The 24,116-nt window shown below is 38.3% G+C and overlaps 1 long non-coding RNA gene across 1 annotated transcript in view; it reads left to right on the top strand.

Moving 5' to 3' along the window:
* Positions 1-22,912, top strand: part of LOC144579961 (uncharacterized) — a 289,093-nt gene extending 266,181 nt beyond the window's left edge. The window contains exon 3 of the long non-coding RNA XR_013528738.1: positions 22,819-22,912. This is a non-coding gene — a long non-coding RNA (uncharacterized LOC144579961). The remainder of the gene's footprint in view (positions 1-22,818) is intronic.
* Positions 22,913-24,116: the final 1,204 nt, after the last annotated feature.

The raw sequence follows: 24,116 nt of genomic DNA, 5'->3' as shown, positions 1-24,116 counted from the left end.
AGAGCACAATTCATATTCAACACTACTCAGACCAAAAGTCATCTCTAGTATTTTGATTCTCAGTAAGTCATTTGTAGAGAAGCTAACATTTGAACTGACTCCTACAGGAAAGGTAGGATTTCTGTAGAATAGAGCCATGGTGGAGAAAACCAAAGGGAAGGGAAACAGCATAAACAGAAAAGGCAGAATTAGTTTCGAGAATAGCAAATAATTATTGTTGAAGCATGAACTTTCTCTAGTCAAGCTAATGTTGCAGAGCTAACATATTTACCTTTGCAGATCCTTGAATTAGATCAGTTTAGATAGATAAGTGATGATAGATGGACAGAACACGGTTTAAAGAAGGAGGGCAGAAAAGAGAAAGAGGACAGAAGGAAGATGAAGGAGAGAGAGAGAGAGAGCAACAGAGAGTCAGGAGAGATACAAAGAAACTGCATATAAACAAGTCCAAGAGCATAAGGAAAGTCTCAGATTACTTGCATGCATGTTGCTTTGCAGTTTAATCTGTCGTCTCTATGGGTGAGGCAGGTATTTATGGTTATTGGAAAATCTGGTTTATGTTAGAAAGTAAGAAAAGTTTTGAATTATTTCCTTCTATGTTTTCTAGCCTACTTCTATAATTACTGCAAAGAAAGAACGAGTGGGAAAACATGAAAGCAGTAGCAATAAATTATCTGTTGTATGTGAATTTCGACTACTCTTAGGCTACCTGTAGAAGTTCTGTCAAACAAGTGTCCAGGGTGACTCTCTCTCAAACTGCCTACAATCCTTTCCCATCAGCACCTGCATGTTCTCATCCCTGCCTAGTGCTCCACCTGCATCCAACTTCATCTCCTACAGCTTTCACCCAGCTTCTTAGCAGCCACTGCACTGGCTTTCTGGGGATTACCAAAGCAAAGCAAGCCAAACCCTGCTCTGAGCCCTTCACTCTTCAGCGTCTTCGCCGGCAATCTATTTTCTTGAACTTGGAAGGACTAGCTATTTTTCTTCATTCAGTTCTCTCAAGTGAAGCTCCTAAGGAAGTTTTCCCTCATCACACTGGCAAAATTAGCCCTCCATCACTCTTTATCACTAGCCGTTACCTCCACTATTTGAAACTGCCTTATTTATTATTTTCTCCACTTGCTTATTTCTGTCTTTTTTTTTTTTTGAGACGGAGTTTCGCTCTTGTTACCCAGGCTGGAGTGCAATGGCGCGATCTTGACTCACCGCAACCTCCGCCTCCTGGGTTCAGGCAATTCTCCTGCCTCAGCCTCCTGAGTAGCTGGGATTACAGGCACGCGCCACCATGCCCAGCTAATTTTTTTGTATTTCTAGTAGAGACGGGGTTTTACCATGTTGACCGGGATGGTCTCGATCTCCTGACCTCGTGATCCACCCACCTCGGCCTCCCAAAGTGCTGGGATTACAGGCGTGAGCCACTGCGCCCGGCCTATTTCTGTCTTTTTTCAATGTAATGTAAGCTCATTGAGGCATTGCTTACTGCAAAACCCTGAATACTTAAATAATATCTGGCTGATAGTAAGTACTCAATTAAAATACAAATGAAATAAATGAGACCTTTTCAGTTTAAGCTGTAGCATGTAAAAAACTTGGAACCTCTCTCTCCTGGCCTTACAACAATTAAAACTGGACAAAATGAAATCAATGATTTGCTTTTGATCCATCAAATAAACGAAGTTTCAGGACAAATGGTCACCTCTAAATCTGGAAAGACAGGCATAGCCAGAGAGCCACCGCTGAGCCTGCTCATCTGGAGCAGAAGCTGTTAAGGCTGTGAACTGGTTAGAACAGCAAAATGGTAAGTTTGATGATACGTGGTTGAATTTGATAAAACAAGAGCACAGTATACCTAAAACAAGCAAAATAAATGAAATAATAAAAATCAGACCACTTGTCAAATAAAATTGAAATAGGAAAATAAAAGGAAAAATCCAGGAAACATAAATCTAGTTTTTAAAAAATAGATGAATAAAATTGATAAACTTCTAGACAGACTAACCAAGAAAAAGAGAGAAGATACAATTCATCAATATCATAATTTAAAAAAAAGTCATCACTACAGATTCCACTGACATTAAACAATAATTCCTTTAGGAATACTGTTTATAAATATATGCCCACAAATATAATAACTGAGATGCAATGGACCACTTGCTTAAAAGACACATTTCAAAAACTTATACAGAACAGTAGATAATTTTCATAGGCCTGTTTTAAAAGGGCTGCCACCACAAATTACCACCAACTTGGTGGCTAACGACATAGAAATTCATTCTCTATAATTTCTATTCCAGAAGTCCAAAATCAAAATGTTGGCAGGGCCACTCATTCCAGGAGTTTCTTAATTTATGGACACGTCACTCCAATCTCTGCCTCTGTCTTCATATCATTTTCTCCATTTCTCATGTGTCCTTTTCTCATAAGGAGACTCTCACAGGATTTAGGGCATGTACTAATCCAGCATGTCATTATCTTGTTCTTTACATAAGTTACATATGCAAAGATCCTATTTTCAAATATTAATAAGGTCACATTTTGAGATTCAGGATGGACATGATTTTTGGAGGGCATTATTCAATTACTACAGACCTGTATCTATTCAAAAGGTTAAAGTACTACTTGAATTCTTCCAAAAATAGAAAGAATTAAGCCCAACTATTTTAATTCTGAATTACATCAAATATTTATGAAAAAAATGAATGCCAATTACTCACACTCTCTTTCAGAAAATAGAAGCAGAGAGAATACTTCCTAACTGATCCTAAGTGGTTAGCATTATCTCAGTACCAAAACCAGATGAAGACATCATAAGAAAGTTCAGTACCGACCAATAATCCTCATAAGCATACATGCAAATATTCCCAACAAAATATTAGCAAATTAAATACAACAGTGTTTAAAAATAATTATATACCACAACTGAATTGTATTTATTATGGGTATGCAAGGCTGATTCAACATTTGAAAATCAGTCACTGCAATCATCACATCAGCTGCCTGAAGAAGAAAAATCATATGACCATATCAATTGATGCATAAAAATATTTGACAATATTCAACACCAATTCGTGATTAAAAACTCTCAACAAACCAGGATTAGATAGAGCCTTCCTAAAGTTTGAAGAGAATTTCTACAAAAAAACACAAATATCTAACATTATTTTTAATGGCGAGAAAGCCAAAACTTTTCTCCTAAGATAGTGAACAGGATAAGGGCATACCTTTCACCACTCCCAGTCAACCTTGTATGGGATATTCAAGTTATTGCAATATTATAAGAAAAGAAAAGAAAATGTATGTAGATTAGAAATAATTACATAAAACCATTTCTCTGTGCAGATAACATGATTGCCTATGTAGAAAATCCAAAGGAATCAACAAAAAATTCCTATTTCTAATATGCAAATACAGCAACATTACAGGATATAAGGTTAATGATCAGAATCCATTTGCTTTCCTATGTAACAGAACAAATAACTGAAATTTGAAATTTATAAAAAAATCTCTCTTACAATGGCAGCACAAAAATTGCAATATTAGATATTAGTTAAAATGCATACAGGATTTATACGCTTTAAGCTATAAAGCACTGTTAAAAACAAGGAAGATCTATTAATAAATAAATGGAGAAATATTCTTTGTTAATTGATTGGAAGAATCAATAATGCTAAAATGTTAATTCCTTCAAACTTGATGTACAGATTTAATGCAATTCTAATTAAAATTCAGTAAGAAAATGTTTTGAAGATAATGACAACCTGATTCTAAAGTTAAATAGAAAGGCAAAGACATCAAAACACTGTGGAACAAAGACAGAAGACTTACCGCCAATTTACAGTAATTAAGACAGTAAGTTTATAGTAATTAAGGCAGCATAGCATTTTTGATTGAATATCTGTTCTGTAGACCAATAAAACAGAATACTGAGCCTAAAAATAGTCTCACACCAAATATCATCAACTTGAAATACTCTGCCCTCAACGTAGAACATATAAGCTGGAATTTCACTCCTGAAGTATAAAGGGTACCTAGTAACTTTCCTCCAAGAGTATGGAAATGTGAAAAAAAAAAAAGAATAACTTTACTGTAAAGTGGAGTAACATGACATAAAAGCTCAGCCAGATAATTAAGGTTAATATTAATATTGATAGTCATAGTCATATTGATATATGTACCCTTGATATGGTGTGATAAAAATCGTACTTTACCTTGTCATCCCAAGACCCAAGACCCACAACCCCAGCTAATCATAAAGCAAACATCAGGTAAATCCTATTTGACGGATATTCCACAAAATACCTGAATATCAATCTCAAAAGTTATTAAAATCCTCAAAAGCAAGGGAAGTCTGAGAGCTATCACAACTAAGAGAAGCCTCAGGAGACAACACTACTGAATTTAATGTGGTATTTCCTTGATGAAATCCTGGAACAACAACAACAAAATGGATAGGTGAGAACTAAGGAAATCTGAAAAAAAGTATACGCTTTGATGAATAAGAATGTAACAATACTACTTTACAAATTATGACAAATGCACCATGCTAATGTAGGATATTAACGGTAGTGGAAACTGACTGTGGGGTATGTGAGAATTGTTTGTGTTATTTTTGCAATAATTCTGTAAACCTAAAACTGCTCTAAAAATATATTTAAAAAAATAGCAAACTCTGTAGTGTCTTCCTTTTTGGAATCAATAAGAGCATAAGAATATTTAAAGCTTTAAAAGTTCTCTAAAAACAAATACATAAACCAATATACAGACACTTGAAAGCATTAGAACCAACCAGGGATTAGGGCTTTCTCTCCCCCATTTGCATTCTCGCCCTCCACTTGTCTTTCATATCACTCTGCTAATTTTCTCTCAGTTAATACGTGCTCACCCTTCCCTGCCTCTACATCTTTATCCAGGTTGCTTTTTGTACCTAGAAAAACCTTTCCACTAACAATAAAAAGTCAAACTCAACCAATCTCTTAAAACTGAGAGAGAAGGCTGAATCATATTCTATCAACTGTTTCTTTCTTTCTTTTTTTTTTTTGAGACGGAGTTTCGCTCTTGTTACCCAGGCTGGAGTGCAATGGCGCAATCTCGGCTCACCGCAACCTCCGCCTCCTGGGTTCAGGCAATTCTCCTGCCTCAGCCTCCTGAGTAGCTAGGATTACAGGCACGCGCCACCATGCCCAGCTAATTTTTTGTAATTTTAGTAGAGACGGGGTTTCACCATGTTGACCAGGATGGTCTCGATCTCTTGACCTCGTGATCCGCCTCGGCCTCCCAAAGTGCTGGGATTACAGGCGTGAGCCACCGCGCCCGGCCATTATCAACTGTTTCTTAATCCTCCCTTTCAATCTTCCCAAAAAGGAATAAAGCTCCTAGATTTATAATAACTGTAAACATTTTTCGTAGTATCCTTCACATGACATGACTTTTTACCTCATTTCTGTCCATGTCTTATCTATCTATAAAAAGTATAATCTTGATTACCCCAGGCCCCAGGCTTTCATCTCTGTATTCTTTTACAGCCTTTCACACTAAGCAGTGGATTGCTCAGTGGTAGGTATTTGATAAATTATCTGCTCCATTTATAAGAGGAAAAAAAAACACAGTTCAATTTTACTAGATTATATAGACATTCTCGATTGTGTCTTAATTTCTAATCATATAGGATAAATAGACCCTGTGAGATTAATGTTACAGGAACAAGGGAATTGATGTCAAAAGAGAAAAAAATCAACATGGACTTCGCTTCTGATTTTGACACATGTATTTTCTTGGGCCTCTGGGCATCAAAGCTTCGCTGCAAGCTTTGATGCATCACTTCATGACTAATGAAGATCTTCAAACTCCTCTTGTTCACACATCCAGCTTCCCTTGAAACATCTGAACAAATGTCAATTGCTTTCTGTTCCAGTTCATCACTCAAGATGCCTGACAGCATTTGATTTTAATGAATGCCACCAGAGTTCCCGGTCCCTGTAACACAGCTCTCTTCCCTTCTTGGCTCATAGCCCACACTAACACTGCTTTTATGATGTGGATACAACAAAATCTGTAGAACAGATGCAATCACAAGCTAGCGTCCATTTAGTAGTCAATCAATTTAGCTGACACCATATCCTTTTGGCTAGGTGTTTATATACTTATAACTGACTTGACCATCTGTAAAATTCTTAATCAGATTGATCTGTTTTTCTAAACATATGCAGTCGTTATGTTTCTTTATCCACCACATAAGACTTTTAAAATGCCATATTAGGCTGGGCACTGTGGCTCATGCCTGTAATCTCAGCGCTTTGGGAGGCTGAGGCCGAAGGATCACTTGAGACCAGAAGTTCAAGACCAGCCTGGGCAACACAGTGAGATCCTATCTCCATACACACACACACATAAAAACACACACACAGACATACATACATATGCATGCACACACACAGACATACACATGCATGCACACACACATACATACATACACACACACACACAAATACATATTAGTTATGTAAATGAAAGTAAATTTAATTCTGAGCTTGTACTCATCTGAATGACAAAAAATTCAAGCTCAATCTTGTTTGAGGACTTCCTTTTCTGGGGCAGCAGAAAATTATTGAGACTTAAGTGACATTAAGTGACATTCAAACAGAATGGGGGAATGGGGAATATGGAGATGTGGGGAAGGATGGGCTTAGAGATAAGTTCATAATAATAGCCTTTTACATATTCATTATCTGAACCCAGGAATCACTTCTCAAAGATGGGTGGCTTTCTTCTGCTTCTTTTCAAATGGGGTCTTTCGAGGTCTATCTAATTTGTGGAGCTCAGGACAAAATGAAAATGCAGGGCTCTTTGTTCAAATTTATTAAGGATTTCTAAATGGTAATCGCAGATCTTTAAACCAAGTGTAGGCCCTTCTGAGCATAGAGTGTGACTGCACAGGTCCCATGTTATTGAAGCCTGCCCTGCTGGCACTATTCTGTTTTCTTTATTCCTCATAGTATAGTTGTACTATGTACAACTATAGCTTACTCATATTACTGTTGTATCACATTTTAAGTTATTAATGGAATAATTTGTCCATTCTCCTACTTTTAGGCATTTTGGGTGACTCCAAGTTTCCTTTTTTAAAAATGCTGCCCATTAAGCATTCTTGTGAACAAGCATATTATTAACCTGTGCAAGGGAGTATTCTTAGGTGTGCTAAGTACAATTTTTACTTGCTGAAAAATAGAATTCGTAAAGAATTAACAAAGCTGTCACTCCGACATAGTAGGATTGCTTATGTAGAAGAACCAAATGACTATAAAAAATTATCACAATGTATAAATAAAAATGTTATACTACCAAAACATAACATACATTGTGATAGTAAAATGGTATAAGAAATTTAAATTTGTTATTTCCATAATCATTGGTGAACATTATTTATTTAAATATTTATTGACCATCAAGTTTACTGTTTTATAAATTGGTTGTTCAATTCTGTTCTCTATCTTTCTATTGGTTTGTATGTCTTTTTCTGTCTGATTTACAAGTGTTCTTTATATATTTTGAATATACACACACGCAATCTCTTGGAGTATTTCTGTTTGCCTTGCCATGGTAAAATTTTGCAGAGAAGTTTTACATTTTATGGTAATCAAAATGTATTAATAACTTTGCTTTATTGTGATGTCATGTCCTCTCTAAACAAATCTATAATAACCTAAGGGCATAAAGACATTTTTCTATAGTTTCTCCTAACATTTTATGGCTTTGCTAATTTTTTTTTTTTTTTTAGAATTTTAATCTACCTCAAGGTTATTTCTGTCTCTTTTGAAGTAAGAATCTAATTTTATTTTTATAGAGATTACAAACTGTCTCCTTTGTGGCATTAGATGAAGTATAATTTTCCCACAGTTTTCATTGCATTATTTTCATATGTAAATGTGTCTGTTTCTGGGCCCTTTTATTTTATTCCTATGAATACATTAATTTATTGGTGTCTTAACATCTGTAAGAAATTATCACTGAAATATACATCTTAATGTATGTTTCATATATTTAGGTCTTTTATATGTGATTCAAAATTTTTACCGTTTTTGACTGAAAAGTTAATTTATGTTATTGGTACACACATATATATATATATTTGTCTTGTAAGTTGCATACACTTATTATTTACATCTTCTCAATTTTTTTCATGTTTGCTGTGTATGTTTTACTCTGATTAATAAAGTACATATTTTAATCTTTTATATGTTGTGTTTTGGTTGTATAAGATTTTCATTGTATAAATTATGATATTTTTTATCTTTATAGTTATGTGGGGTTTTTGTTTTGTTTTGTTTGAGATGGAGTCTTGCTTTGTTGCCCAGACTGGAGTGCAGTGGTGGGATCTTGGCTCACTGCAACCTCTGCCTCCCTGGTTCAAGTGATTCTCCTGCCTCAGCCTCCTGAGTAGCTGGGACTACAGGTGCCCACCACCATGCCCAGCTAATTTTTGTATTGTTAGTAGAGATGAGGTTTCACCATATTGGCTAGGCTGGTCTTGAACCCCTGACTTCAGGTGATCTGCCATCTTTGTCCTCAAAAGTGCTGAGATTACATGCGTAAACAACTGTGCCTGGCCTATGCAATCTTATTATGTGGGAATGATAGCTGTGTTAATCCTTTGCAAATCTTTATATCCTTTATTGCTTCTCTATACTGCATTGGTTTACATCACTAGTATGATAATCAATAAGTATGATTATTAACAAGCATCCTTGAGAGTCCTTAATTTTAAAAAGAACACATCTAGTGTGTCATTTGTAATACAATGTTTTCTATAAGTTTGGGTTAGTTTTTTTTTTTCTATTTAAACACTTCCTGTTTTAGCCTAGTGAGTTAGATAGCATCGATTGAGATAATTTTATATTTTAATCCATTAATATGGTAAATTATATTAATTAATTTTTACCAGTTTAAAATCATCCTGCATTTCTCAGAAAAAAAAATTGGTTAGGATATATACATAAATGTATGTGATCTGTCAATGCAATATATATAAACATGGTAGAGTTCCATGTGTTAATATTTTATTCTGAATTTCTGCAACTATTTTCATAAATAAACTGGCGTGTAATTTGACTTTGTTTTGATTTAGTGGTTTCAGCAGACTCAGTCACTGTTTTGGGGACTGCCTTTTATAAATGTCTCTGGAACAACATATATAAGATTGCTTAGCAAAGTTTTGACTAGTATTTGGGATTTGGAATATCTTTTCTTTTCTTTTCTTTTCTTTTTTTTTTTTTTTTTGAGGCGGAACTTGCTCTGTTGCCCAGGCTGGAGGTCAGTGGCTCACTGCAACCTCCACTTCCCGGGTTCAAGTGATTCTACTGTCTCAGCCTCCTGAGTAGCTGAGACTACAGGTGCATGCCACCACGCCCAGCTAATTTTTGTATTTTTAGTAGAGACGGGGTTTCACCATGTTGGCCAGGATGATCTTGATCTCTTGACCTCGTGATCCACCCGCCTTGGCCTCCCATGGGTGTGAGCCACTCTGCCTAGCTAGAATATATTTAATTAGAATATGTATTTAAAAAAATTTTCACCATGTTTTCCAGATTTTGTATCTACTTTTCAGCAATTTGATAATTAATATTTTACAAATACTTTCCTCTTTTTCAAATGTATTGGCATATAGATGTTCGGGGAGTCCTGAATATTCTTTGTTTATACTGCATTTGTAGGTGTGCTCCATGTTTCTTGTAATATATTTTCTCCTTTTTTGTTATTAATCCCATCAGAATTATAACATATTAGTCTTTTAGTTTTAGCTTCATGATTTTTAGTGATAGGAAAGACCCACTTTCCACCAAGTGTTTTTGTTTCTGTTTCTGTATTGTAGGGCTCTTGCCGCCTAGAGGCCCTCTAACCAGGAATATACCTCCCAGACTCTACTTTGAGTGAAGTGCAGCTGTGACTGAGCAGACTGACTCTTAGAGTCCTGGAAAAATTAATAGCCCCAAAGAAGAAAAACCCAAGCTTTCCTGAGAGATGGTAGAGGGAAAAATAAGAAGGGTGAGGGGTTTGGTGGACCAGATATACTATAACAAGTCAGAACTCACCAGAGGTTTATCTTTCATAGGAGAACACGGAGGATATCATGACATTATGAGAACTCATCAAGATCGACAGGGAATGTGCTGGTGTGAAGGAAACAAGCATTTTTAAGATTAGTGGTGGCCTTCTCTGCAGGTAGGGGAGAGAGGAGGTTATAGAGCTAGGTGTGTTAATGTCCATAGGAATGATGGTACTCCACACTGACAGTGTCAGGTGGCTATGCTTCGCCATTGGAAACTAGGAGCTACAGTTACTGCAATGACAGATCAATTTGGAAAGGCAGCCCACTATGTTTGCCCTGAAGGGAGTTGTAGAGATGGTGGATACAGTATCATGTCTACCACCAAGAAAGCAAAAGTGGAGGAGCAAGAGGTTGAAAGTGATCAATCCAACAAAAAATTACAATCTCTTGTTCAGTTCCCGCATTTGAGCCAGTTTTCAGATCCAGAAATTATTCACTGAATACACAGCAGGACCCTGAGCACTGCAGCTAGCACATACTGTGATCATTTTTCTCAGGCCTTCCTCAAACGGACTAATGCGGTCATTGTATTAGGCATGGCTCTCTGAAGAAACAGAATGAATAGGATATAAATGCAGTTACATGTTGCTTAATGAAGAGGCTACATCCTGAGAAATGTATCATTAGCAATTTCATCATTGTGCAAACACCATAGCTGCACTTACACAGACCTACATGGTATAGCCTACTGCCCACCTAGGCTGTATGGTATAGCTCATTGCTCCTAGGCTGCAAACCTGCCCAGTATATTTCTGAACTGAATGCTGTTGGCAGTTGTAACACAACGGTAAGTCTTTGTGTGGCTAAACATATGTAAACATAGAAAAGGAACAGTAAAAATAAGATATAATGTTACGGGATCAGCATTATATATGTAGTCTATTATTGACTGAAAGATTGCTATGTGGCACATGACTGTATATATGTATATATATAATACAGTGTTGGGTCACATATCTGTAGAGACTGAAATGCTCCATGATATGCCATCTGTGAGCTGGAGACACTGAAAAGCCAGTGGCATGGCTCAAAGTCCCAAGAGCCAGATAGCCAATGGTGGAGACACCAGTCTGAAAGCCTGAGTCAAAAAGAGACTGATGTTCTAGGTCAAACAGTCAAGCAGAGAAACAGTGAAGCCTCCATTCCTTCCCCTTTTGATCTATTCAGGCCCTCAGTAGATTGGATGATGCACATCCACATTGGAGAGGGAAGCACCCTTTGCTAAGTTTATGGATTCAAATGCTAATCTCTTCCAAAAACACCCTCACAGTCATGTCCTGAAATTAACCGCATATCTGGGCATCCTGTTATCCAGTCAAGTTGATACATAAAATTAACTATCATAGCCATTAACTGGACCATATTCTGGAGACAGGGGCATATCCAGACATTTCAAGGATTATTGGACAGAGTTCACATTCACATTGATAGGCATCTGGAGGCCTAAATGTCATCACAGGTCCTGTCAGAATGGGGTTTATATGGTCCAGGCAATAAATAGAAAACTGGCTCATTTGGACTCGTAGTGGACCTGCTGGGCATACTATCCCATGTAGTACTCATTTCTCCAGTTCCTAAATGTCTAATAGAAATGGACATATCTGGCAGTTGGAGTGGCCTCTACACAGAATCTTTGACCTGCACATAAGACCATTATAGTGGGGAAGGCCAAGAGGAAACCTCTGAAACTGTCCCTCATCCTTGGCCATGAAAAAAAAATCAATATAGGATCCTAATTGTGGGACAGGCAGTTGGCAGAGAGTTGTGTCACCATTAAAGACCCAAAGGGTACAGGGGTGATTGTCACCATCATAGTTCCTTTTTTTTTTGAGACAGAGTTCTGCTTTTGTTGCCCAGGCTAAAGTATAGTGATGTGACCTCAGCTCACTGCAACCTCCACCTCCTGGGTTCAAGCAGTTCTCCCGACTCAGCCTCCCAAGTAGCTGGGATTACAGGTGCCGGCCACATGCCAGGCTAGTATGTTTTTTGTATTTTTAGTAGAAACGGGGTTACGCCATGTTGGTCAGGCTGGTCTCAAACTCCTGACCTCAGGTGATTCCTCGCCTCAGTCTCCCAAAGTGCTGGGGTTACAAACATGAGCCACCACAGCTGACCTATAACTCCTTTTATTCTCCAGTATGCCCTGTAGAAGTGAAACAATGGTAGAGTCTCAAAGAACCAAGTTCAACCAAACTCAAACAAGATCTGACCACAATTGCTGATCAGGCCATGATATGGGTCTTAATACCAACAACACAGGGGGTAGAATTAACTCCAACCTATGAGACACGTGTCACATGAGTGAGTAATAAGTTTTTGTAGGCCTCTAAGTTCGGGGGGCTTTTTGTTGCTGCACCCTTATCGAGTGTAAAGCTGATTTATACAGAAATGAAGACTTTCTGAATAATAATTTTTTAAAACTTTCAAAATTTCTTGTCTTTTATACACGGATGTCACTGTTTTCCAATTTTAAAATTTGAAAATATGATTCTTAGCCCAAGATGTCAGCAAGAAGGCAGCTAGTCCTCCAATTTTTACACAGGGCTGGAGGAAGATGCTTCTACCTTTCAAGTGAAAGGATCCAATTGAAGGCGGGAGGGAGCATCTCAAACACACTGAATATATTTTCTGTCACAACCGGAAATTTATCACAACCCCATCTCTATTGGGACCAGGACTCCAGGGAGTTCTAAGAAATTCTAAACAGTGGCATGGGGTCAAGGGCAGTGGAGTAATCCCAGCACTTTGAGATGCGGATAACAAGTTAGAAGTTCAAGACCAGTCTGTCCAATATGATGAAACCCCCTCTCTACTAAAAATACAAAAAATTAGCTGGGTGTGGTGGCACATGCCTGTAATCCCAGCTATTTGGGAGGTTGAGGCAGGAGAATTGCTTGAACCTGAGGGGCAGAGATTGTAGTGAGTGGAGATTGCGCCACTGCACTCCAGTCTGGGTGACAGGGCAAGACTCCATCTTGAAAAAAAAAAGTGACCTGGATCTGCTACAATCAATGATTTCAAGAGACAGCCATGATCAATGTAGTTAAAAATAACAACACTGGGTAATCCACAGAGATAATTACTAATTTGTCAGATTTCTTAAGTTTTCCTTCCATACTTGAAAAAGAAACCAACCAACACACACAAAACCACCCTTAAAAAAGGTGAAAAGTAGAAAGCACTTTAAATAAACCCCCCTCTCATTAAAACATTCTACCAGATGAAAATGTTATTTTAAAATATCTATGTCCAGAACACTTTTCGTCATTTTGTTAAGAAGGTGAAAGAGTGAGAATGTTTTATAATTGAAAGGGGGTAGTAGAAGTTATTTCCCAGAGAGAACTGATTAATCATTTAATAATTTGAAAGTGTAGCAGATACACAGAAATATGAGCAAAAAAATAAGGGGAGGGGTGAAGATTGGTGAATTTCTATAACTGAGCAAATCTGGATGACCAACACATAGATAAAAAGATACATACGATTATCCGCACCCTCGTGTCCCCCTTGGATGGCTCTCTAAAAGTAAAAATGATACGGGTTTTGCAGCATGAATCCCTTGAGCTTTACGTGAAAGGACTCCTACAGTATGTACTCCTTTATAACTGACTCCTGTTGTTCCACAGTTTACAAAGTACACTCATGTTTTTGCATGTAGAAATAATTGATTTGTCCTCACTAATACATAATTTTCTATTGTATAACGTATGGGACTTGAGATGTTTCAATAAATACCACAAGATATTTATCCATTCTCTTGTTAAAGGACTTTTCAGCCATTTCTAATCTTTTTTGTCTCGTACACATGGTGCTGCTATAAAGATTCTTGAACACGTATTATATTTAGTGCATGCATTATTTCTGTTGAATATACAAATGGGGGTTATGCATACATTTAATTTTAATGAATACTACCATACAGTTTTCCAAAATGACTACCAGTTTATACTCCCATCAGCAAGCATGAGAGTTTTCAGCCATCCACCCCCTTCCAGCGCTTGATATTTTCCTTTTTTTTTTCATCTTAGCTATTTTGGTGGCTAAATAGTAATATTTCATATGGTTTTAATTTGCATTTCCATAATAAGGAAGTTACACATCTTTTTCCATATTTATTGGAAATTTTTATCTTTTTTGAAGTACATATTCAACTGTTATTGCTCATTATTGTATTGACTTCATTGTTTTATTTCTTACAGATTTTAGAAATATTTGTATTTTCTATGCATCATATACTAGCAATTGCAATTTATGTGGATTATACGTAGATGATCTTATACTGTGCCTCCTTTTTCAGTATTTTAGTAGTGAACTTTTGTTGAAAAGAAATTCTTCATTTTAAAAAGTTTGTTATCACCTTTTCCTTTATCATGAGCTCTTTCATTTTCTCCTTAATAAATCTCTGATTACTTCAAGGCCATAAAATATGATTCTATGTTTTATTCTAAAGACTTTATTGCTTCAACATTTACAAGTAGATTTATAATACATCTATCATTTATTTCTGTGTATCGTATGAGATAAAGATTGATTGATTTAATAATTATCCTCACTTATACCTAAAAAGTTTATGAAGCATATTTTACTAAATAAAAAGTCTTAGTAAGAATAGAGACAATTTATACCGTAAGGAAAAGTACACTAATTAGCAATAGTGGAACGAAGGCTAAACTATGTTAACATCTTATTGATGAGGAAAGCTGTAACAGGAGCAAAAACTTGCTACAAGCTCCCTAGCAGCCAGGGTGAAAAGTTAAAAATAATGAATTTTAGAGATGTTATTGTCTATTAGAGAGAAAAATGCTGTTTCCTAGGGGAAAATAAATTATTCCTTGCGTTTTGCTCTGAGGGTAATTTTCTATGAAGACAGGCAGAAAGGCATTAATTGGAGAGCCATTTGTTTAATTTCAGAGTCAGGAAAGATGAATTACAGCCACAGGCAAACATTGAATCACAGCGGTTTTCCTGCCCAATCAATAGATATAGAAATATTATATTTTTTTCAGAGTAAATGAAAACACAGAAAGATTCAGATTTAGATTCTGAAATGTAAGAAAGCCTCCCTAGAGACCACAACAAAATGATTTTGTATTATGAACGTATGTTTAATAAATACATCAAGAAGACTCAATTTCAAAATAGCAAAAATATTCAGAAGAAATAGAAGATAAAAAAATTATTTCCCCTTATCTACTGGCATTGACTTTATCTCCAAGGATACAATACGTAGGAAAAACAGACACAGGACATGAAGGGCTGGTCACGGCTGGCAGCCTGGACAAAACAACCTAGTTTGCCTTTAATTAAAACATCCGCACAGATCACACTCACCTTGATCTTCCTTGCATCACCCTCTGAAGCACAATTGCAGATGTGGTTATTCCTTGTAGTATAAGGCCTGCAAGTGGAGAGTAATTTTTTTTTTTTTTTTTTGAGACGGAGTTTCGGCCTTGTTACCCAGGCTGGAGTGCAATGGCGCGATCTCGGCTCACCGCAACCTCCGTCTCCTGGGTTCAGGCAATTCTCCTGCCTCAGCCTCCCGAGCAGCTGGGAGAGTAATTTTTTAAAAATAAATTCTATAAAGGAGGACTAGGTTTTTTTGCCGATCCCTTCAAATTCTGTCTGTCCCTGAAAGCTGTGTACCTTCTAAAAGAAAAAAAAAGAAATCCCCATGTCCTTGAGTATCCTTTATTACACTCAGAAAATTACCCTACACACCCTTATTGCTTTGAATAACCTAGATGAATTGGATTTTTGGTATCATGACCTAGAAATATTCTATATAGGTCATTAGTGTTTCTTAGAGCTGTCACGGATCTCAAAGATCTTCTAGCCCAAATCTAACTGATCACCAGAGACACTTGTGTAAATACGTGAAGTCCTAAAGTCTCATTCCCTACCACCCACCCCATTTACCGGACTTAAATCACCTGAATTTCACACTTGATCAGAGCATCTAGGACATGGCACTGCACTGGAAACTCTAGGGATGGACGCTTAGACAGAGCTTCCTATCTGAAATCTCACTTTGTTCTTGAAGTTACCAAGTGAGTCATTCTCTCTACTTGGAGATTAGTAAATAGCGACTCAAAGACTGAAAAACCTGTCTAAAGAAAGAAGATGAATCTCACAGTCAGGAAGAGGGGATTTCAAATGCAGTTATGTGAAAGAGAAGTAGTGAGAATCAATGGAGGCTGAGGGAGTTTGGGGCATGCCCCTTCTCCTGAATGAGCTGGGAAACAGCCTTATCTGAACAGAAGGCTCCAAAGATGGATTCCTTTGGGAAGGTACTTTAAGAAAGAGTAAGAGAAAACTCAAAATAGCCACTAAAAATGTATAGGTTTGCAGGAAGTACATTCATAGTAAGAATTTCAGGGAATCTCTCAGGTCAATACGTCAGCCGTTTGGTTCATTTAAACAATATACAAAAGTATAATAAAACATTGACTTAACCTCTATAAATGAACACTACTCAGTCAGTATGGCATTTTTATTTTCCCTTCACAAATGTAGAATGTGAAATTGCAGAAGGTTAAGAAGCTTGCACAAGTTCCACAGTGAGTGTTTGTGTGTATGTGGTGGTGGGGGGGTGGTATTCAAACTCAGGACTTCTTATATCAGTTAAAGGATGCTTTTTATATCCCATGCTGCAGGTGTAGCAATATGGCAATGAGGAGGACTCCATTTCATAAGCTTATTATGTATGCATCCCCACACCCATAAATACAGACTGATGAAGAGCCACTAATTTGAAAAAAATCCATTCATTAATTTCTTGAAAAAAGTTTAAGTGAGATTTAATAATACATAGATACATACCCAACAGGATTATACATTAGATACAGATAAATGTGTTTGTGTGTATATATGTCTCTGTGTGCATTTGCATGTGTATGCCAAAAATAAACCTAGGGCATTAACACAAGGTAGATTTTCACAACTCTAGCTCCCTATATTCTCTACTTGGCTCTTTCATCAAATTCATTTAGAGCTTTACATTTTGCATAAAGAAAATAGAATACAAACAGCCTAGTCCTCTGGTACAGTGTGAGTCTTGCCTGCATGTAAAGGAAGCTAACCAAGGCAGGTAAATCTCCAGTGAGAAAGACATACAGGCATAGTAAGGCAATAAATCATAAAATGATCTTTCAGCAGATTCAGCTGCAAGTGTTTTTATCTATGCTCCTTTAAGCAACTCTTTTAATGGCATCTCACTGTTTCTCCCTTAGGGAGTTATTTCATTGTATAATTGCCCGTGCTTCAAGTGAAATTTTCTTAATGTCCAATTTAAATTGCTACTTTTTTCAGTCCCAGGCCATTGCTCTCTGTTACATTACTATTAAGCACCTTAACTAATTCCTTTCTCTTTCAAAAGGATGAAATTGGCTTGCACATTTCATTTGAAAATGTGGCCTTATTCTCCTGAATCGAAACTTTAAAACACTGGAAAATGACAGATGAGCATCCTGCTTTTTGAGAAAGCAGGTGATTTTACTGTTTCTGAGATTTCCATGGATGGCAGCAGCAGCCCATCTGGAGTGGTAGCTGTGAAGATGGCAGCTGCAGTGGGGGAGGTGCCACAGGACTGCATGCTCAGAGAAGCTTGTGGGCTCCCTGCCTCCTTCTATGTTATTGGGGTGACAGCTTCATCCTCCTAGGCACAGCTGCAACCACCAGCCATGGCTGTAGATCCCAGCATCCCTGTGCTCTTGGGGACCCAGGAAAACCCCCTGGCACCACAAGCTTCAAAGTGCTGCCTCTGGCTGCCTGGTCTCTCCCAGTTCCTGGTGCCCACTCTAGAGTGGCACAAAGTTGTGGACAAATCTGGGTGCTGTTGCAATCCAGCCAGGTGTGTGTAAATTCTGGGCAATGTGGACACACAAGGCCCCAGCCACCTTTGCCCCCTATGAACATAAGGCATGAACAAGCACTGGAGCGAGTCTGAGAGGGGGCTGAGGGCAACTCGATGTGGGCCTGCGGGTGCCCCTTGGTGCCAACAGCTTGGGTGCCATGGATGACATGTAGATGGCAGGAGGAGGCAGTAATGCTCTTGGGCAGAAAGGGGTGGGTCTCTGGTGAAGTCCCACCTTCAAGCCAGAGATGGCCTGAAGCATGGGGGCCAGGCTGTCCCATGTTCCCAGTGGAGTCTATGGCTCTGAGTGAGAACTTATGGTGCTTTTACTGGCCCTGCCCATGGCCAGCTTTTACTGGCCCTGCCCATTGGCCCAATGGACCAATCAGCACAGACTTCCTCCCTTAAGAAGCCCATAAAAACTCCAGGACTCAGTCAGACTCAGATAGAGTCAGGCCACCTGCCTGCAGATAGGGGAAACACTCCAGGTCTCCTCTCCACTGAGGGCTGCAGACATTGGAACAACCTGCCTGTGGAAAGGAGCTACCCACTTTGGGTCTCCTGAGGCCGTACTCTTGCTCAATAAAGCTCCTCTCCACCTTGCTCACCCTTTAGTTGTCCGCATACCTCATTCTTCCTGGATGTGGTGCAAGAACTTAGGACCTGCCAAATAGTGGAACTGAAAGACCTGTATGTAACATAAACAGGGCTGAAACATGCCCAACACCCCTCAGCCCTTGGTGCTCCTGCTTGCCACGTTGCAAGTGATGAGGAGGAGAGAACTATGGCCTTTCAGGGAGGCCAAACCTAAGGGCTCCCTGAGCCAGGGTGTTACACCCTCTTTGGGGCTCTGTGGTTCCTGGTGTCTCCAAGCTTCCAGGCACCAATGCATTCCCCAGTGCCTGCAGTGGAAGCCACTTATGATAAACCTGGTCCAGCCACAGCCTTCCTCAGAGCTGGTGCCTGTGCTGGTGCCTGCCTGCCCTGCCACAGTAACTGGCACGCCTTACTGTGCACAGTGGCTGGATCTTGTACTCTTTTGCTCACACACCCCTTGCCACTCTGCACCCTTGGCAGGTGTGAGATCTGGGCTGTAGCCTGAGCCAAGTGCAGCCTGGCAGTCTGAGTGGGCATAATGAGCCCAGAAGATGCAAGCAAAACTTGGGCAAAGGTGACACTAGCCACAGAAACTTCCAGCTGGAGGAGTGACACCACAGGGATCTCATGACACCACTATCTTAGGAACAATTCATGGGACTGAGAGAAGTGACCAAGAATCCACTATGTACATAGTTTCTCTACGTGACTCAGTAGCAGAAAGGCAAACACACTAATATTTCTTCAAAAAATGTGAACCTTATACTAGTTGAGGTTCATTAATCTTTTCCACAAAGGGGAGAGACACATTTGCAGAGACAGAGGTGCCTACAGACTGACTTGCTCAATAACCCGAGAGAAACAACTGCAGATGCTATATTAAAAAAATAGGACCGCAAGGAGGTTGAGAATCTTATGGCAGCATCGCAATAACACAAACATTGATGTTTTCAAACTATTAGTGCAGTAAACACTTTGGGGATACAGGGTGAGTGATATGGCCATAAGTGTCCCCTACATTTAACCATCAGATCTGTTTTATTAGGCTCTTCTAATGGAGGCTCCGGATCTTTTAGCTGGGAACATGATTCAGTGTCCCACAATAAGTTTCCCTGTTTTTAATTCCAGGGTCTTTATACATATATGTCTTACCTTTCTCCTCCCTGCCTCCTCTCCATCCCCAATTCCTACATGCCCTCTCATCTCCTACATACACCAGGCGCTGAAGGTGAGAAGCCTGGAGTATTTGAAAAGTTGAGCTTTTCACCAGTGGGATGCTATCCAGACAAATTGGACTGGGCCTGTGGGTCATCTGCCCACACATCTTCATGAATACTTGCTGAGTTTGTTCATTGACTATCCATCAAATTCAGATTGAGGCTTATTCCTAGTAAGATTTATGTCTCCTTCTGTTTGCTCAGTATCTGACCTCTTCTCTCTCCCATTCTAACACTGAGGGTAAAATGGAATAAAACACTAAAACAAAACAAATCAAATAACAAATACAAATGTCAAAGTATTCCCTGAGCTGCTGCTGTCAGGGAGATGTTTAATATTGTCTTAGAGGAAGCATCATCACGTCCAGTAGAAGAATAAGTTTCCTGTTAAGATATCAATAAGGTAGTGATTTTCCTCTACAGAAGAAGAGTATCAGCTGCCTCTGATTCCTTCTAAGTATGCATTATTGAGAGCAGCAGAGGACTCAGCTCGAGTGAAAAGCTCTTGCCACTGATGACACAAAACAGTGGCAAATCTTTTTTAGAAAGATTAGAGGTTGCAAAACCCCACTGAAATCAGGTGATAAAGATTTGAACGTGAAACAAAACTAAAGCTGAGAACTAGAAAATAATGCTAAAACTCTAAAGAGAACAACCTTTCTTCGTAAAAGGTGAACAGAATAACATGGGAAAAAGCAAAGATTTCTAATCTCGTTTGGAAGAAGTGGCATCCGTAAGGGTCCGGAAAAAAAGATTCTGAGCCATAATGAAAACACACCGTCATCATTTTTATTATACAAGGGGGAACAGGGAGCTGACATCAGATTTCACTGCATATTGCGCATCAATACTGAATATATTGTGATGGAGACTTGACAGCCCTCCCAATGCTGCCTCAGATTCCACCTCAGTCTTTGTTTTCCCCTGACAGATTATAGTAACTGTGCTTTGTGGTGCAGCTTAAGGCAGGACACTTATGTGCCCTGATGCAGAAGGTTATGTCTAAGAGGGAAAAATGAGACCTGTATTTCTAAAGCGTTGCTGTGTGTGCCACAGAATTGCTCAGTGTTAAGAGTCTAGAGCTAGAAATCATTTTTGAATTATTCCAAAAATGCTAATGGTAGCTGCAGCTCAGTGCAAACCTTAACTATTGTTGCATTCATCTCTAGTTCCTGAGTGAAGAGGACTTTCAAGGGTAATCCATCCTACTTTTTGAGACCCATACTTCTTTATGAACTATCTTGAGGTCACCTTGCAATAAAAAATCTGCAGGAGCCGGTGGGTGCCTGTTAATTCTGTGCCTGGCACTCAAGGTCATGCTAATCAGGCCTATTATGAATTCCCTGTACTCCTCCTCTTTTTGTTCTGGTTGTCCACTTCCTACCCTAAGCAACCTAAATTATATCGCATACTTTTCTGTGTTTCTTTCTTTTCCATGCAGGCATTTATCTTGGTTGGGGTTATAACCCACCCATCCCATCTCTGTGTGTCAAATTTCATCTATCCAATGGAATCCAGGACAAAAGCTTCATAAAACCACAGACAGAAGCCATCGTTTCTTTTTCTAAGACCTTTTTACATCACTTTCACGAGACCTATAGTTAATTTCCTTTATTTTTATGTATTCATATACTTATATAATTTTTTTGAGACAGAGTCTTGCTCTGTCGCCAGACTGGAGTGCAGTGGAACAATCTCGGCTAACTGCAACCTCTGCCTGCTGGGTTCAAGCAATTCTTCTGCCTCAGCCTCCTGAGTAGCTGGGACCAGAGGCACGTGCCACCACGCCCAGCTAATTTTTGTATTTTTAGTGAAGATGGTGTTTTACCATGTTGGCCAGGATGGTCTCCATCTCTTGACCTCGTGACCTGCCCTCCTCAGCCTCCTGAAGTGCTGGGATTACAAGCGTGAGCCATCATGCCTGGCCTATGTAATGTATTTTTTAAAATTCATAAGCTTCTTAAAGGTAGGAGCTCCATAGAATGTGGCTCAAGATCTTGAAATTAGTAAGTGTGAAATAAAAAATTGCTGAATAACTGAATGCATAATCACTCTTATTCTCTTTTACAATCACATAAAGTTTTAAAAGATCAGTTGAGACAAGTATATCTAACTATAACCATAATTATAGATATAAATAAAGATACCAATCCTTTCAACATTGAGAATTAAAAATAAAGACCCAGAAAGTCTGGCATTATGGCATGACCTTCCAGATTCACATATTCAAGGAAGAAATAGTGCAACAGTTCACACTACAGCAGTTCCCTAAATGTGCCATCGTTGGAAGTAGGGTTACGATATTACATTTTACACAGAACACTTTTTCTATAGAATTAAAAGAGGTCTATTTGTGCTCTTGTTTTAGGATTCTCTAACACACTCAAAAAAATCGTTCTTGCAATATTAGTCTTTTGATATATTCTGTGAACAAAAAATACATTTGAGAAACGATGCAATTTATGCCTTCTTCTTAAAAATTTACAACATAAAGTGATATATTAAAGATTTCCAAAAATTAGATCGCTTTTAGGAAGATTGTTTAACCTTGTTTTACATTGTCTCTCAATCATGATTGTCCTTGGAATGGTCTGTTTCATAATAATATACATATTCCAAGGAAAGGGTCTTCCTTGGAATTTTAAAAATTTCTTTATATTTATATAAAATACTTACATTTATATGTAAAATATTACTTCAAAACCCAAAAGATCTGTTTTAATGTCACCTTGAGGGTGAAGTATTTGTAATAGTTTAGTTTTTGTTTATAAATGATCAAGGTGCCATGACATGAGTCGCAAGGCACAGGTAAGAGGTAGCTTTGTCCACTGTTTGTACCTGTGTGATGTGATACGGTTTGGCTGTGTCCCCACCCAAATCTCATTTTCCATTGCAATCCCCATGTGTTGGGGAAGCAACTCGTGGGAGATGATTGGATCATGGGTTTGATTTTCCCCATACTGTTCTCATGATAGTGAGTTCTCATGAGATTTGATGGTTTAAAAGTGTGTGACAGTTCCCCCTTACTCACTCTCTCCTGTCACCAGGTGAGACATACCTTGCTTCCTCTTCACCTTCTGCCATGATTGTAAGTTTCCTGAGGCCTCCCCAATCACGAAGAAGGGTGAGTCAATTAAACCTGTTATCTTTATAAATTACTCAGTCTCAAGTAGTTCTTTACAGCAGTGTAAGAAAATATGGAACACAGGTAATAGGAGGATGAGAGGATGAAAGTGTTCCCTTGGACTAACACAGGTAATAGGAGGATGGGAGGATGAAAGTTCCCTTGGACTTTAGCTCTTAGCAGAAGTGGAAGCAGAGTTCAAATACGCATTTATTAGATTTCAAAATCCATTTCTGCTGCAGCATTTTTTTCCTTGGTTGTATTTGATTCATACTCCAATTCTCTCTTGAACAAATGCTCTGGTTTATATATACTCCACTTATTTTTTTGTGATGATTTACAATTCTATTCTAAGTCTTCCAAACTTATTTATTATAAATTACACAACCGCATTTCCATAATGTTGTATAACACGCTTTGCTGCCTCACCTCATACCCTGTAGAACTACATTAAATCAACAACATGATTATGGCTTAAATTTGTTGGTGTTCTAGTTACAACATTTAGTTCCAAATGCCAAACAATAACCAAATGTGTGATAACATTTACAAGATAAATTTAAGTGCTTTAAATTTATATGTGTCATGTTTTGAGTGGTGCCACATAATTAGAATATAATCCAGTATGCAATAAACTTTTGCTGAAAAAAATAAATGCATAAATCATTCTTGTTCTCTTTTACATACATATAGAGGTATAATTATTAGGAATAACCATAGCAATATATCAATATATTTATATATCCATGTTTTCCTATATCTTGATATGTTTATAAACTGAATAATCTGTACTTACAAAATGTGATTGTGATAAGATTAGTAACTAAAATGAAAAACTAAGGGTTCTCCTGTAATAAATTTTGAAAGTGCTTTACTAGTAAAACCATCTTTCTACATAGCCATCCCAAAAATTCTAATGCAACAAAACAGCAAGAATAATCTAAGATCTGGAATACCACAATGCTGGTGCTATAGTTTGGACATGCTCTGTCCCCACAAAAACTCATGTTAAAATCTGATCCCCAGTGTGGCAGGGGTGGGGAGTCGGGGCCTAATGAAAGGTGTCTGGGTCATGGGGGCAGATCCCTCATAAATAGGTTAATACCCTGCTATGGAGTTGAGTTAGTTCTCACTCTTCTTAGTTTCTCTTTCGTGCTTCCCTCCTCACCATGTAATCTCTGTGCACCTGCTCTCCTGCTTTGTGCTATGAGTTGAAGCAGC

This window comes from Callithrix jacchus, chromosome 17, assembly GCF_049354715.1.
Source record: "Callithrix jacchus isolate 240 chromosome 17, calJac240_pri, whole genome shotgun sequence".
NCBI lineage: Eukaryota > Metazoa > Chordata > Mammalia > Primates > Cebidae > Callithrix > Callithrix jacchus.
This window is presented reverse-complemented; position numbering and strand designations above follow the sequence as displayed.